Below are 14900 nucleotides of genomic sequence, written 5' to 3' on the forward strand. Positions count from 1 at the left end.
AGGTACCAAGGTTGGCAGCCTCTCTCCTTTATTTATTTTTGGGTGTCTTTACTATATTTTGTCTCTGATTGACATATCACATCCTTGCCTTGGGTACATGGCTTAAAGGGAATGAAAGTTCTTATTCATTTACAAATATTTTGATTCTTGTGACCATTTTCTTTATGGTAGGTAGACCCACATTTCTCATAAGAAATCAGGCATTAGGTGCATGGGTAAGCCTCTAGCTTTTGCATATTCTGATGTTTGTGGTCCATGCCCTATCAATCATTGGGTAGCACGAAGTACTTTGTCATGTTCATTGATGATTATTTGCATAAAGTGTGGGCATATCCTATTAAGTACAAATCATTTGTCTTATCCATCTTTCAACATTGGCTTGCTCTTATTGAGAAACAATCTAGGTATAGGCTAAATTACCTAAGGTTTGACAATGGGGGTGAGTACCCTAGAATGGTGTTGCAAAGTGCATGAATAAGACCATAAAGAGTCTGCAATATGCTTAGTTAGGTAGGCTTACCACAATATTTTTGGGCTGAGGTAGTTACTATTGTGTAATATTTGATTAAAATATCCCCATGCACTACTATTGGTTGTCAAGTTATAGAGAAGGTATGGTTCAAAAAACCTCCCTCATATATGCATCTTAGAGTCTTTAGATGTGAGGCTTTTTGCCATGTACCCGAGGACAAACACAATAAGTTGGATCCTAAGTCAATGAAATACATGTTTCTTGGTTATGGTGATGTAGGTGAGATGGGCTATCATCTATGGGACTTGCAATCTCAAAAAGTTATCAACAACCATGATGTTGTTTTTCATGAAGAGAAGATGCATATGTAGACAAAGTAGGTACTTGAGGCACACAAAGTGATATTTCGGGAGGAGCCTACTATTATCATACAGCTAGCTAGACAAATTTGAGGTGATCTACTAGAGATAGGTATCAACTTGATTGATTTGCACCCTCCATGAACTATGTTATGGTGACATTCTAGTGATCCCCTTACTTATGAGAAGGCCATGTGTAGAGTTGATAATCACACTTGGAAGAGGGCCATGTAGTCTGAGTTTGATTCACTATAGAAAGACCATACATGGGATTTGGTTCCTTTTCCTAATGAAAAATATGCATTACCATGCAAGTAGATATACAAGTAGAAGAGTACACCCAAACACCCCAAGCCAACATATAAGACCAGATTGGTTGCTAAGGGTTTTAAGCAGGAGCATGGTGTTGACTTTGATGAAGTATTTTCTCTTATAGTTAAGATGCCTCTCCTATGATTGGTTTTGGCCTTGGTTGTGCAATTAGACCTACACCTTTATCATTTGGATATAAAATTAGCTTTTCTACATACGGACTTGCACGAGAATATCTATGTATAGTAGCTTAAGGCCTTTATGGAAAAGAGAAGGGAACACCTAGTGTGCAAGTTAAAAAATATCCTTTATGGACTTAAGTAGGCACCTAGGGAATGGAATTATACGTTTGATGTTTTTATGTATTCACAAGGATATACTCACATTGATATGGTTTTTTGTTTATATACAAAGAAGGCTCATTATAGAAGCCTTATTATCTTAGTACTTCATTTCAATGATATGTTGATTGCTAAGAGAGCTCATTGAAGAGATGGATGCTTTGAAGACTCAGTTCAAGAAAAGCTTTGAGATAAAGGGCATGGGTCAGGTCTCACATATGCTTGGTATGCACATAAGGGGCTCCTTTACTTGTCATAGTAATCATATATATAGAAGGTGCTTGAATGATTCCATGTGCAGGATGTTAAGCCTATAGGTTGTTCTTTACCTTTCCATGTGAAGGTCAATTAGGCCAATTATCCCCATTTAGATGAGTACGTGGTTGAGATGGCCAAGATCCCTTATGCATCTACAATGGGAAATTTGATGTATACCATGATAGGCACTTGCCTTGACATAGCATTTGTAGTGGGATTTGTGGTGCACTATATGGCTACACCTGGTCAGTGATAGTGGGACATTGTGAAGGGTATCATAAGGTACTTAAAAGGCACTACAAATATGTGCATTTGCTATGGTGGCCAAGATACTACAATCGTGGGTTACATTGACTATGGCTATGTAGGATATGCAGATAATAGAAAGTCCAGCTTTGGGTGTATTTTCGTTTTTGTTGCAGGTGAAACATTTCGTGGATTCCACAATGCCAAAATGTATAGCCTTATCTACTACTAAGGTAGACGTCCAAAAGCTCCGCCCGACTTCCAAATTGGCATAACAAGGGCTCACTCTAGCATGCAACCCTCCACACTCCTTTCTCACAAAATACAATTGTATAAGGGGGGGAAGCCCTTACCTCTTCAATCTCCTCTCCTTATATAATTTTCTATCCACACTCACATACATTAGGCTTTTTGCTTTCAGCTTTTGGCTTTTCCTTTTCTACTGCTTTTCACTATTTTCGTTTTTTCTACCCTATGCCTGTTTGCAACTTGTTTGGATCATAACTTCGTCATTTGAACCCCGAGTATATTATAGCCATTGAGACTTGTAAGAAAGTCCTATGGTTAGGCCAAGACCTTGGTATTAAAATTACTCCTATACTGTATTTGGACTCCATGAGTGCTATTCACTTGGCTAAGAATCTAGTTTTCCATGGAAGAAAAAGCACATTGAGGTGCACGATCACTTTATCAAGGAGTGGTAGAAGACAAGCCTGTTAAGCCTGTCAAGATCTCAACTGATAGGAATCCTATAAATCTACTCACTAAAAGTCTCTTAATGGAACATTTTGCCTTCCTTAGGAATATAATGGGTGTAGGATGAGATGATATCTATTTCTCATTCTATTGTACATTATGTACATTTGTACTTTGTTACTTTTTTCTTATTCTCTCGTCAATTGAGGCAGATTTGTCTTAGTGGGAGTTTGTTGGGGATAAAAGCACATGTACCTATGCTGCCCTATATTTATTACACACACCATGATTGCACACATGTACATTGCAGGTGGTGGGTGCCCATCACTATGACATTATCTTTTACTCTTTCAGTGACTACTGAACAGGGAAAGGATGGTCACACACTGTGACTATGAGAGTTCTCACATATAGTATCTCTCTCTCTTACCCTATTGCTCCATCTGCCATAGCACTTATTTTCCCTTGTGTGATTCCCTTAGGCTCTACCTTTCATATGCAATTAGGGCAATAAATGATCTAGTAATCATCGGCAGTCTTCATCGGCAAACTTCACTGACATTGGCATTTCTCTTGCTACCCTGGGACCTGTTTCTCCCTTGGCCTTTTGACACATCTAGGATCTGAGAGGGGGTATTAGCAGCCATGTTTGTCATGCCTTGTCATCTCCTGCTTGTGAGCCTCAGTTTGAGTTAGACGAGGACCTTAGGAGCTCTAACCTATCTATCACTTATTTTGACGGAGGAGAGAGCTCATTCTAGAGCACTTAATTTATTGCATTTTAGTACATTTTCTCCTCCAGTTAGGATTTTATGTGCTTTTTCCGAGCAATTTTTGCATTCTTCAACCTACCTCACTTGCCGGACATTGTCTATCCTTTTCGAGATTTTTCTAAGCATTTTTGATTCTGTGAAGCGCTTGTCTCAAAGCATGATAATTGACTTGAGGTTCCTAAAAGATCTAATAGTCTCTAATGACATTCCAACACTTAATCTAGGTGATTACATTATAACCCTTGTCGCACTTGGTTCATAGTGAGTGAGAGAAGAGGGGGAGCTGAGCTCTCTACCCCTTAGGGAAAAATATCATCTCTACTCTCTAAAATGGCGCATGACCAAGATTTAAGACCAAACCCTAAGGAAAAGTCTACGTGTAGCTCTTGTCCTAAATTTTCATATGAGAAAAGCACCCGACTTATCGGGTTCACTAGCCCCATCGATTGTTTTCCACTGAGAAAGGTGATCACCCTCTTTCCATCTAAGTGTGGTTTTCTTTATTTTTCTAAAGAAAGTATACAAACACATTGTTTAATATATAAAAGCAGCTTCCTTAATTGTCCTTAACATGGATTCATTTCACATCTTCATTAAACACAACAATACAATTTTAGTGAATTTGGAAATCTTTCAAGTCTCATTCTTCATTATTTAGAATATTGGGACTCCAAAAAGTCAAATTTAAGTTTCTCAAAGCTATAATAAGTCACATCATTGGAAACCTTATGAAAAATGGAATCTATTGAGCTATTGAACAATGCATTTGGAGCAATAGTGTGAGAGTTATAGCAAAGAGAAAGTTTTGACCATGAGTCCTAAACTTGTGGAAAATTCCAAAATTCACTAATAGTGTGTTCAACACAGAAGCAGTGAAGACAGCCCTTTCAAAATATCTTCTTCATTAATGAATGATATTTAGATTGGATTCCTACTTATGGAGCTAAATACAAAAACCCACTATCTTTCTTAGAGTGATAAACCAACCCATAATTTTCCAAGCTCCCGATGCTCATTGCATTGTACTTTTACGAATTTCTTCTTCATCTTAGGACTAACTACATAATTACCATTTTCTGACCAAAGTTCCCCTGATCATCATGTATTGCCATAGGAGAGAACATTCTATATGGGACCTTCTTGCCTATGAATGCTCATAGAAGGAATAAAATCATGGCTCAAACCAAGACCTAGTAGTTGCCCTTGGAAAATGTGCACAATGCTGAATCTCGCTTGATATGTGGGCATAAGAAAAAGTTTTTAATAAATTTCATGGATGTACATTACACATAGCATCCAACTCAAGCAATAACCACTCAATCCTTCTTAAATAGTATTTGATTATTTAAATGAGAAGGGAGATTTATACATCTAGTATGACCATGCTTCTTAATTTAAGACGTCATATCAATCAAGCAAAAGTTCTAGTATCCAATCTTTTGACAAATTTTCCACACACCACTAGCGAGAATTACATGCTTTTACCAATGTGCACATTATGTTGGTGGAATTAATCTTAGCTTCTCATTGATTCTACATAGCATGTGGTTTGAATAATATCTGCAACTCTTTAGGCCTCATTATTTGTATTCATTGGATAGGTGCAACCATTTTCTTTTGTTTTTTAGAGTAATTTTTAAGCATTACTTTAATATACCCTATTGTCTTTTGAAATTTATTTCATGACTACAAGAAAAATAAACTATATTTTTATAAAATTTTATGTAGGTAAAAATAGGTGCTCTATGAGATTTTAAAGAATAACAACAATTCAAGATATGAATTAAAAATTTTAACTAATTATCTATGCATTATTTTCAATGCTTGACTCATGTTTCATACAAGATTACTAACATCTTGACTTTTCTCTTGTCACGTGCCTGCCAACAATTCCGTGGCAGCATGTTTTAGTGGTGCATCAGGGAACTATCCTAGACGGCTTTGTTTGGCACTCACGAGAATGCATGGGGTCTATCGTCTAGGTTTCCCAAAGTCCACCCCGTAATGGAAGGTACCGACCGTCCCCACGAGGATCAACCTACAAGCTCGGGGTCCTTGTTTGACAACTGAGGTCTCTATACATCAACTAGCTCCATCGGAGGTGTCTCATAAGGGCTTCTCATCCAACTAGAGTGATCCTAGTTACCCTTGGTTCATAGAGTAGTGCAACGCTTTTTTCCAGTAAACCCGTTAGGATTTAGGAAACCTTAATGAAGTTCTAGCACAACCGCTACACCTTTCCCCCAATATAATTTATGATCAAGGTTTTAAGACCTAACCCTAAGTAAATCAATGCTTGGCTCTCCCTAATTTTTTCTAATTAATGTTTCGTTCAATCTCTTGAGAGAAGCTCCCAGCTTACTGGGACCACCCATCCATAGGATGGTTCCATCAGGGATCTCGCCCATCCACTTCCCACAAATGGTTTTCTTTAGTTTTCTAATTAGCTATCACATTAAGTGATGACATATAAAAGCATTTTTATTAATTAACCCGTTATTACACGTTCCTTCGCGTAATTTTACAACACAACACAAAGACAAAGAAAACAGTATTTTGATAAAACATATTTATTTATTACTTCACAAAGTTATTTACAATGATTTTCCTCTTTTGCCTATGCAGAAGATAAACCTCCATTCACTGGAAAATCCCTTCTGTCTACGCAGAAAAAAAGAAACCCTCCAAGATTTTCGTCCCTTCACTATAGTACTGGGGACTCCAACATCCCATCCTGATTCGTGTGAGGGTCAGGTAGTTCCTAGAAACAATCGAGAGATTTACCGCCAGAACCCCCCTGACACTCTCGCCTCCTCTTTCCTAACTAATTCCTCACCGAGCAACCTCTCACTGTCAAGGCCGTTCCAAAGCTCCTTGCAGTAGTACAAAACAATCCCCCTTGGAGCAAGGTTCCGCGTCTAGTCGTGGGGGAGGCATAGCGCAATCTTTCGTCTTATTATCCTAATTATATATTTACGATCAGATCTAACTGTTGCAAGCACAATCAATCTTTCAAATGCAACCATCAATGCATGCACAATTTTTTTTTAAAAAAACAGCAGCAAATGTTTTTAGCATAGGAAGCAGTCCCACCCAAATCTAGGGTTTCTCTTTTAAGGTCCCACCTTATTCTTAGGGTTTTGCTTCCTACTTGCTACTCTTTTTCAGGATCCGCAAGTTATTTCATGAATCTGATTAATTGTGAGAAGTCTATTTTATCCTTATGAAAATTTGTTATTTTTGTCCTAAAAGATAATAAGGGCATTTATGCCTATGGCAAGTAATTCATGTGCTGCCCTACTCTAACCCCCACTTAGCAAGATTTCAAATGCTTTTCCAAGTCTGTTTAGACTTAAGAATTTGTATCGATAAATTCTTATTGACAATGTCCAACAAGTCCTATAGACTTTCAATATTTATTTAATTTCCTAATACTGATAATTTCAGGGTTGTCAAGTATTTCATAGTTGTTTTCACTTCAACATTCTCCGTATTTTAGGTTAGGTGTTCCCCTTGATTCATACGTGGATTATCTCATGATATTGATGCTCTCCCTACTAATATAATCATTAATATTAACATTGTGTGTGTTTTCATCAAGAAAATATTTTTTATTTTATTCTACTCATTTTCTATGGGTTAATCGACAATGTCTACTGAACTTTCAATGTTATCTAAAAAGATCAATTTTCATTTAGCTATGTCCTAAGTGCAATGCTAATTGTTTTTCCGAAAACTTTATTCCACGCAATGCAAAAGCATAAGTGCAATTTTGTTTTCATCTTTCAGACATCAAATTATATTTACGCACCTATTTATGCACATCTAGTATATATTTTCCTATACAATTTTTTGTTGATTTAATGATTGATTATTTCATGATATTATCTAAATAAATTTTCATAAATTATTATAAAATTCATAAGCATATTTTATCATTAGCAAAATGAAATAGAGACAATCACTTTTAGGGAAAATTTATAAAATATTCCGTTCCCTAATAACGTCTACTATTTTTTTGTTATTATGATCACGTGCATCATAAATGAAATAACAATAAATATCGTAAAATAAACCATAATTAAGATATTTTCTTAATGACATGTATATAGGTACTGTCCTTTGGCATTCTCTCTCTCTCCTGTCCTCTTCTTCACAAGTGGTATCAGAGCCATAGGTTCTTGATCCAGTTGGCCAACATTTCATTCAGTTATCTTTTCTTAGTTACACAGATTTAAGAGCCACAAGTACATAGGTACAGACATGACATGGAGTAGCAGTGCAGTTATCAAGGAATTTTGGACCACAAGGACTGCAGGTCTGGAGCATTAATGGAGTCTTAGACCAAGTTTAGAGGCTAGAAGACTGAAGTTAGCAATTTGTTGGTCATTTTAGGCCATTTTTTGAAGGTATTTTTCTAAAAACAATGGTAGCAGGAGTAGAGGAGAGAGTAGTTACTGTTACTTTTTTAGGGAGAGTCTTTCTCTCTCTTTCTTTTCAAGCTCCTCTCATGCTTCCATGGAGGAGATCAACCCATTACCTCCACTCTACTCCATGAATCCATCTGCTCTTCAAGAATAAACGGCATTGTAAGAGAGGGGGACTTAATAACGGGGAAATACTAGCTACATTCGCTGGTATATAAGGTGAGAGAGACTTAATTTTTCATTATCAGATAATTAATACAAGTCTTCTTTCTCCTTCACCTTGCTCTCCAAGCTTCCATGTCTTCTCTCTCTCTCTTCCTGTCTTTCTCTCTCCATTTCTAGTCTTTCTCTCTCCTCGTACCTGTCTTTCTCTCTCTTTTGCTCTTCTTCTTTTTCTTCTCTACAGTCTTCTCTCTCTTCTTTCTCTCTCCTAGTCCCTCTCCTTGAAGGGGATGAGAGCCAAGAAGGAGAGGAGGTTTGTTGTGCTATGATTTTGGCCCTGGAATTAGCCTGTGTTTTGCGCCGAAAAATGCGGGGAGCTGCCTGGAGGGGAGAGAAGGTGTCACACAGCACTTCCACCACTTGTCCTGTATCTCAAAGGCTCAAGGAACCCATGGGAAGGAAGGCAAACTGCATGGAAGAGGGAGAGCAAGGTTTGGGGCCAATTGCCTCCATGGGAGCTTTCAAGAAGCTTGAGAAAGGGGGAGAGAGGAGAGTCTCCCTGAAAACTAACCCCAACTAGACTTTCTTCTAACTCCTATGACCACGGTTACTGAGAGTTTACCTTCAAAATGGGCCAAAAATGACCAACGAGCTGCCAAAGTCGGTCTTCCTTCCTCCAAACTTGGTCCAAGCCACCATTAATGCTTCTGCCTGTAGTCCTTGTGGTCCAGAAATCTTTGGGAACTCCCCTACTACTCCCTATACCTGTGTACCTATGACTCAAAATTCCATGTGACTAGAAACTTGTAATTGGGTAAAATGAAGGACTTACTGGGACCAAGAACCTAAGCTCTGATACCAATTGTCAAGGAGAGGGACTGGGAGAGAGAAAGAAGAGAGAGAAGACTGCAGAGAAGAAGAAGAAGAAGACCAGAAGAGAGAGAAAGACAGGTTCAAAGAGAGAGAAATACTAGAAATGGAGAGAGAAAAACAGGAAGAGAGAGAGAGAAGACATGGAAGCTTGGAGAGCAAGGTGAAGGAGAAAGAAGACCTGCATTAATTATTCGATAATGAAAAATTAAGTCTCTCTCACCTTATATACCAGCCACCCCCAGTGTAGCTAGTATTTCCCCGTTATTAAGTCCCCCTCTCTTACAATGCCGTTTATTCTTGAAGAGCAGATGGATTCATGGAGTAGAGTGGAGGTAATGGGTTGATCTCCTCCATGGAAGCTTGAGAGGAGCTTGAAAAGAAAGAGAGAGAAAGACTCTCCGTAAAAAAGTAACAGTAACTACTCCCTCCTCTACTCCTATTACCATTGTTTTTAGAAAAATACCTTCAAAAAATGGCCTAAAATGACCAACGAATTGTTAATTTCAGTCTTCCAGCCTCTAAACTTGGTCTAAGACTCCATTAATGCTCCATACCTGCAGTCCTTGTGGTCCAAAATTCCTTGATAACTGCACTGCTACTCCATGTCATGTTTATACCTATGTACTTGTGGCTCTTAAATCTGTGTAACTAAAAAAAGGTAACTGAATGGAATGTTGGCCAACTGGATCAAGAACCTATGGCTCTGATACCACTTGTGAAGAAGAGGACAAGAGAGAGAGAGAATGCAAAACAAAGAGAAAGATTGCAGGAAGAGAGAAAAAGAGAGTGATGAGGAGAGAGAAAGACTAGAAAAGGAGAGAGAAAGATAGAAAGAGAGAGGAAGAAGCCACGAAAGCTTGGAGAGAGAGATGAAGATGAAATGAGACTTGTATTATAATCTAATGGTGAAAAAACAAGTCCCTAACACCTTATATACCATCTAGTGTGGCTAGTATTTTCCCATTATTAAATCTCCCCTCTCTTATAGTCACATGTTCCTTTACGTAACTTATGCACTGACACGAAAACAATTCATAAAAATTTATTAAAAAGTAAACTATATATCAAGATTTCAACTGAGATACAAATCCCGTCCATAGGACGATTCCCACAATCTTTAAGGATGCGTCATATTATCCTCCAAGTTTCCGCCCTTGCACTAGTAACAAGGCCTCGAGAATCCATCTCAAGTCACGTAAACCATTTGAGTAAGACCCGAAGGCAAGGAATTTACAGCCAGAACCCCCCTGGCATCCAAGCATCCTCCTACGATCAAATTAATCCATAGAGAGACCTCTCATGGTAGGTTCGGTCCACATTCCCATCACGGTTATTCAGAACCCCCTTGGATAGGATTTGCGGCCCAACTAGGGGTGGCTTGGGGCGCCCTCCACGAATTTAACCTAATTCATTATACAAGATTTGTATGAGAGCTTTGGTCTCACAATCCTTTCAAAAACAGTGCTCTTGAAATTTACAAGTGCAAATAATAATGTGGATTGGTGCCCAAACACCTGCTAAAGGTGGAGTTCCTTTTTGAATGCTTAGCATTCAATTGTCAAATTTTTTTCTTGCCTTGGTGATACTGGCCATGATGCGTTTGCATCAAATCCTCAATGTCATCATTCATATCTCTTTTGTGTCAGAGGTGTTCTAGGTAGAAAACCTCTTACTCTCCTGGATGAGTAATCTATACTTCATCTCTTGATTATCCTTGTAATAGGAAATGCAAGTAGGCGCTACCATCCATGTTATTATCCCCAAGAAACCCTACCCAATCCTCTAGGATTAGAATTTTTGTGTATGTCAAATTAAGTCATCCTAGATCACTCTAGGCTCTACGTAGGATCCCTTCTATTCTCATTATCTCGCTCCTTTGATTCCCCTCCTGCAGAAATCATTGTCAACTACGTCATGTACGATAAGATTAACTCTTTCGTAGTTTGGATGACCATCTCTATTATGGGGTATTGTTTTTCCATGATAGCAAACCCTAGTTTAGTATGGATAGTCGCATGTTTGTGGGCAATTATGCTCTCGCCAATGGGTGTGGAAAGAGAAATCAGTGGTCTCATGAGTCTTAGCGGTCCTTAGATAGCGTTTCCATCATCCTGATAGTTGGATCACAAATTTTGCTCTAAGGTTTACCTATTGATTGGGAATCCTTGGGATAACCTAAGTGAGTTGACCTTCTTACTTGGATGATTTTAAATAGTCTAATTATCTGCGTCATTATCTCAAGCAGATCAGAGCTTGTATGTCTTTCAAGTATTCATTATTGTAGATACATTTTTTAATGCTTCAGTGAATGCAAGTATCCTAATTCATGCACATTGCAATCATGGGGTGTAAATGTAGTTTTGTGAAAAAAAGAAAAACAATTTTGTCTCCTTCAATTCCTTCCTCTCTGCAAGTGAAGCGGAAATTGAATACACTACCTATGCAAGCAAAGAAGAACTTAACTCTTTGCACATGTAGTGAAGCAATAATTTACTACTTTTCATGGATGCATTTATTTCTTGCAAAAAAAAGATGCAAATATTTATTTTTAACTAAAGTAATTAGGATCATGCCTTACAATCATACGACACAACTTTCCTAGATGCAAGTCTCCTTCATGATATCTTTGCTATAAAATGTCAATCCCTGATAGTCCGTATCATTTTTCTATGCACTCGAGTGCAAACATCTATCGATTCCTTTTATCCTCTTCCATGCCAATGCTAGCGCATAAAATTTAATGCTCCAAGATCAGAAACCAATACAAAATCCTCTAATTTCTGCGTGCACCAATGTGAAGTCTATTATGCAAATTGTTGCATTCTATAACATGCTTTTAGTGCAATAAAATCCATAATTTTTGCTAAGGTGAATATAAGTACAACCTCCAACATGATTTTTAATACAACATAATTGGTGGCTTATTATAATGAATTTTAACTTGATTTTTTTTTCTACTTAACATAATCAATCTACGTTCAATTGTTCCTTTAAGATGATTTCTACTAGAGTAAAATTAATTGAATGCACCTAGTTACTAAGTCTTGCAGTTCCTTGACCCATAGCTCCATCATTTGATGTAGGATTAGCATTTGTTTGAATCATCTTTTGCTTTGGAGCCATTGTTTAGCTCGGGCCTTCCTCAACAGATGCGCACATGGTGGACTATTATGGAAGCAACGCTCCTTACAAGAGATAGGGTGTGGGAACCCCTCTCAAGGGGGGTTGGAAACTTGTAGAAGTTTCTTCTCTCTCTCTCTCTCTCTCTCTCTCTCTCTCTCTCTCTCTCTCTCTCTCTCTCTCTCTCTCTCTTTGTGCATAGCATGGTAGGGGGAGCGAGGGTCTTTATAGGGAGGAGGAGGGGTGTTGTGGGAGCATGATGGAGCCCCTCTCCTTACCCTCCACTTGGGCGGGCCAAAATGGTCATTGCCATGCCATTGTTGAGTTGGAAGGGATAGTGGGCGGAGGGAGGTGGCACGCATGTGCCCCTCCTCCCCATCGTCACCCTCATTGTCATCGTCTCTAGCTTTCCATCATCATCTCCTACTTCCCCTCCTGCGAGCTGGCGGCATCGTTAGGGGAGGGGGAAGTAAAAAATTTCAAATAATTTTATTTATTTATTTTGGGGGGTTATTACATCCTTCCCCCTTAAGGGATCAAGATGTCCTCATCTCGAAAGGAATTGGGGGTATTGTTGGTTTAGAGTACTCTCATCAATCCATGTGGCATCTTCTTCTAGATAGTCCTTCCACTGGATGAGGTTCTCTCTGAGAGTTCTACTCCTTAATCACTTCTCTCGAATGTCTAGGATTCTATCTGGCCAGAGCTTAAGGACTCCTTAGCTTGGCATTACAACTTGTTTATCATTGAGTACATGGCTAGGATTGGATACATATTTCTTCAGTAGGCTTACATGAAATGCGTTGTGAACCTTTACATTCTTGGGGAGTTGGAGTTTGTAGGCATTGGGGCCGTAGGCACTTGAGGATCCTATAAGGCCCGCAATACCTTGAACTTAGCTTTTTAACTCTCCCAATGATAGGGAATTTTTCTTGGGTTGTACACGAATAAAAACCATATCTCCTTCTTTGAAGAGTCACTCTTGTCTATTTAGATCTGCATAAGCTTTCTACTTATCCTTGGCGGCACTAATGTCTTGTCTGATGGCCTTGATGTGCTCATCCATTTTCTCTAGCATTTTCTTGGAAGCTTCTATCCTTAACGTAGGATTTGAAAAATTCAATGGAGTATGGCAGTCATGCCCATACAATGCTTGGAAAGGTGTCATTTGAATGCTTTACTAGTAAGAAGCATTATAGGCAAACTCTACCAATGGTAGATATTGGATCCATTTCTTGGGTTCGAGGCAATAATATGCTCTAAGAATATCTTCAATGACTTGGTTGACTCTCTCCATTTGGCATCAGTTACTAGGCATATACTTGATCTCAAAGTCATATTCTTGCAGAACCTCAATCCAATGATGTTGCCTCATATTGAGGTCAACCTGGGTGAAGATCCATTTGAGGCTCTCGTGGTCCATGACCAAAGAGAATTTGTTGCCAAGCAAATAGTTTCTCCAAAGTTTGAGAGTATGAATAACTGCTAGCAACTCTAGGTCATGAGTAGCATAATTCTTTTCATGGTTTTTAGCTTCCTCGAAGAAAATGCTATAGGATGACCTTGCATTAGTACACAGCCTAATGCAAGTGAGCTAGCATCTGTGACAACTTTGAATTCCTTGCTCAAGTCTAGGAGTTTCAGAATTGGTATTATCACTAAGCTATGCTTGAGTTGATCAAAACTTGATTGTTCGGCGGGCATCCACACTATGGAAACCTGACTTTTTAGTAGATTTGTGAGGGGTGCTACAATTAAGGCATAGTCCTTAATGAAAATCCTATACCAACATGTTAGTCCAAGAAAACTACACACTTCTTTGACAATGGTTGGTGGAGGCCACTCTTGTTGAGATGACAAGCTCAACACATGCGGACATTGATGATGGACCGCCTGGTTAGATGGGTCCATACGTCTACACATAGCACGTCGGTGGTCATTATGACTCTCATATGGCCACTGACTCATTACTTATTATATTCAGGTTGTTACACCTATTTACAGCTGGCATAGTTATAGCGCCAGTCGACTAGTGTAGTCGGTTATGCATTGTTTGACTTAGTAGGCCACTTTCCTTTATGTTGAATCTTATCTATACTTTGTGTACATTGTAAAGGGTGTGGAAGAAGAAGAAAAAACTAGCAAGAAAACGTTTTGGCCTCCATCTCTCTTCTTGTCTCTTGAGTGAGCTTCTCCTTGTGCATTCTGTGTGTGTTTGGCATAGCATCTTGAGCAAATTTCCCCACCACACGATTCTTAACATGGTATCAGAGCCATGCCACTGAGAGAGGCTGATTTTGAAGGCTGAAGTGAAGGAGAAAAAGCAAGGTTCAAGCAAGCAAGCAACATGTAAGAAGCTCTTCCATTCTTCCACTCTCTCTCTTGGATAGTGCCTGTGGAAGCACCAGAAGCAGGGCAGAGCAGAAATCTCAGATTGTAGTGAGATTTGGTGCGTGTGAAGAGCATTTTGTATTCTGCAGATCAGCCCTTTAGGGCTACCCCTCTGCTATTTTGGCCATCCGAGGTCATTTCAGGTCCCGTTTTAGACTCGTAAGGTTGCGGATAGCAGTTCGAGGTATCTTGCAATTTCAACTGTGTCTGCGAATACAGGTGCACAGGTTATAGATTTCAAATCTGTAAGTTCAAAGGTGTTTACTAGCAAATAAACACAAGGTTTATCTGCAAACTGGTTGTAGATTGCATGTATTATTGAGCAGACATTGAAAAAGACTGTCTGGTGTATTGCTGTGCACTACAGGTCGAGGGTTACAGAAGATTTGCTTGATGTTTGGTATTAGTTTTGTGATAATGGTAGAGAATAGTGGAAATCCCATTATTGAGAAGCTCGACAAGAACAACTA

Source organism: Lygodium microphyllum, chromosome 11 (assembly GCF_053477565.2).
Source record: "Lygodium microphyllum isolate KBCC chromosome 11, Lygodium_microphyllum_v1.1.10, whole genome shotgun sequence".
In the NCBI taxonomy this organism is placed as follows: domain Eukaryota; kingdom Viridiplantae; phylum Streptophyta; class Polypodiopsida; order Schizaeales; family Lygodiaceae; genus Lygodium; species Lygodium microphyllum.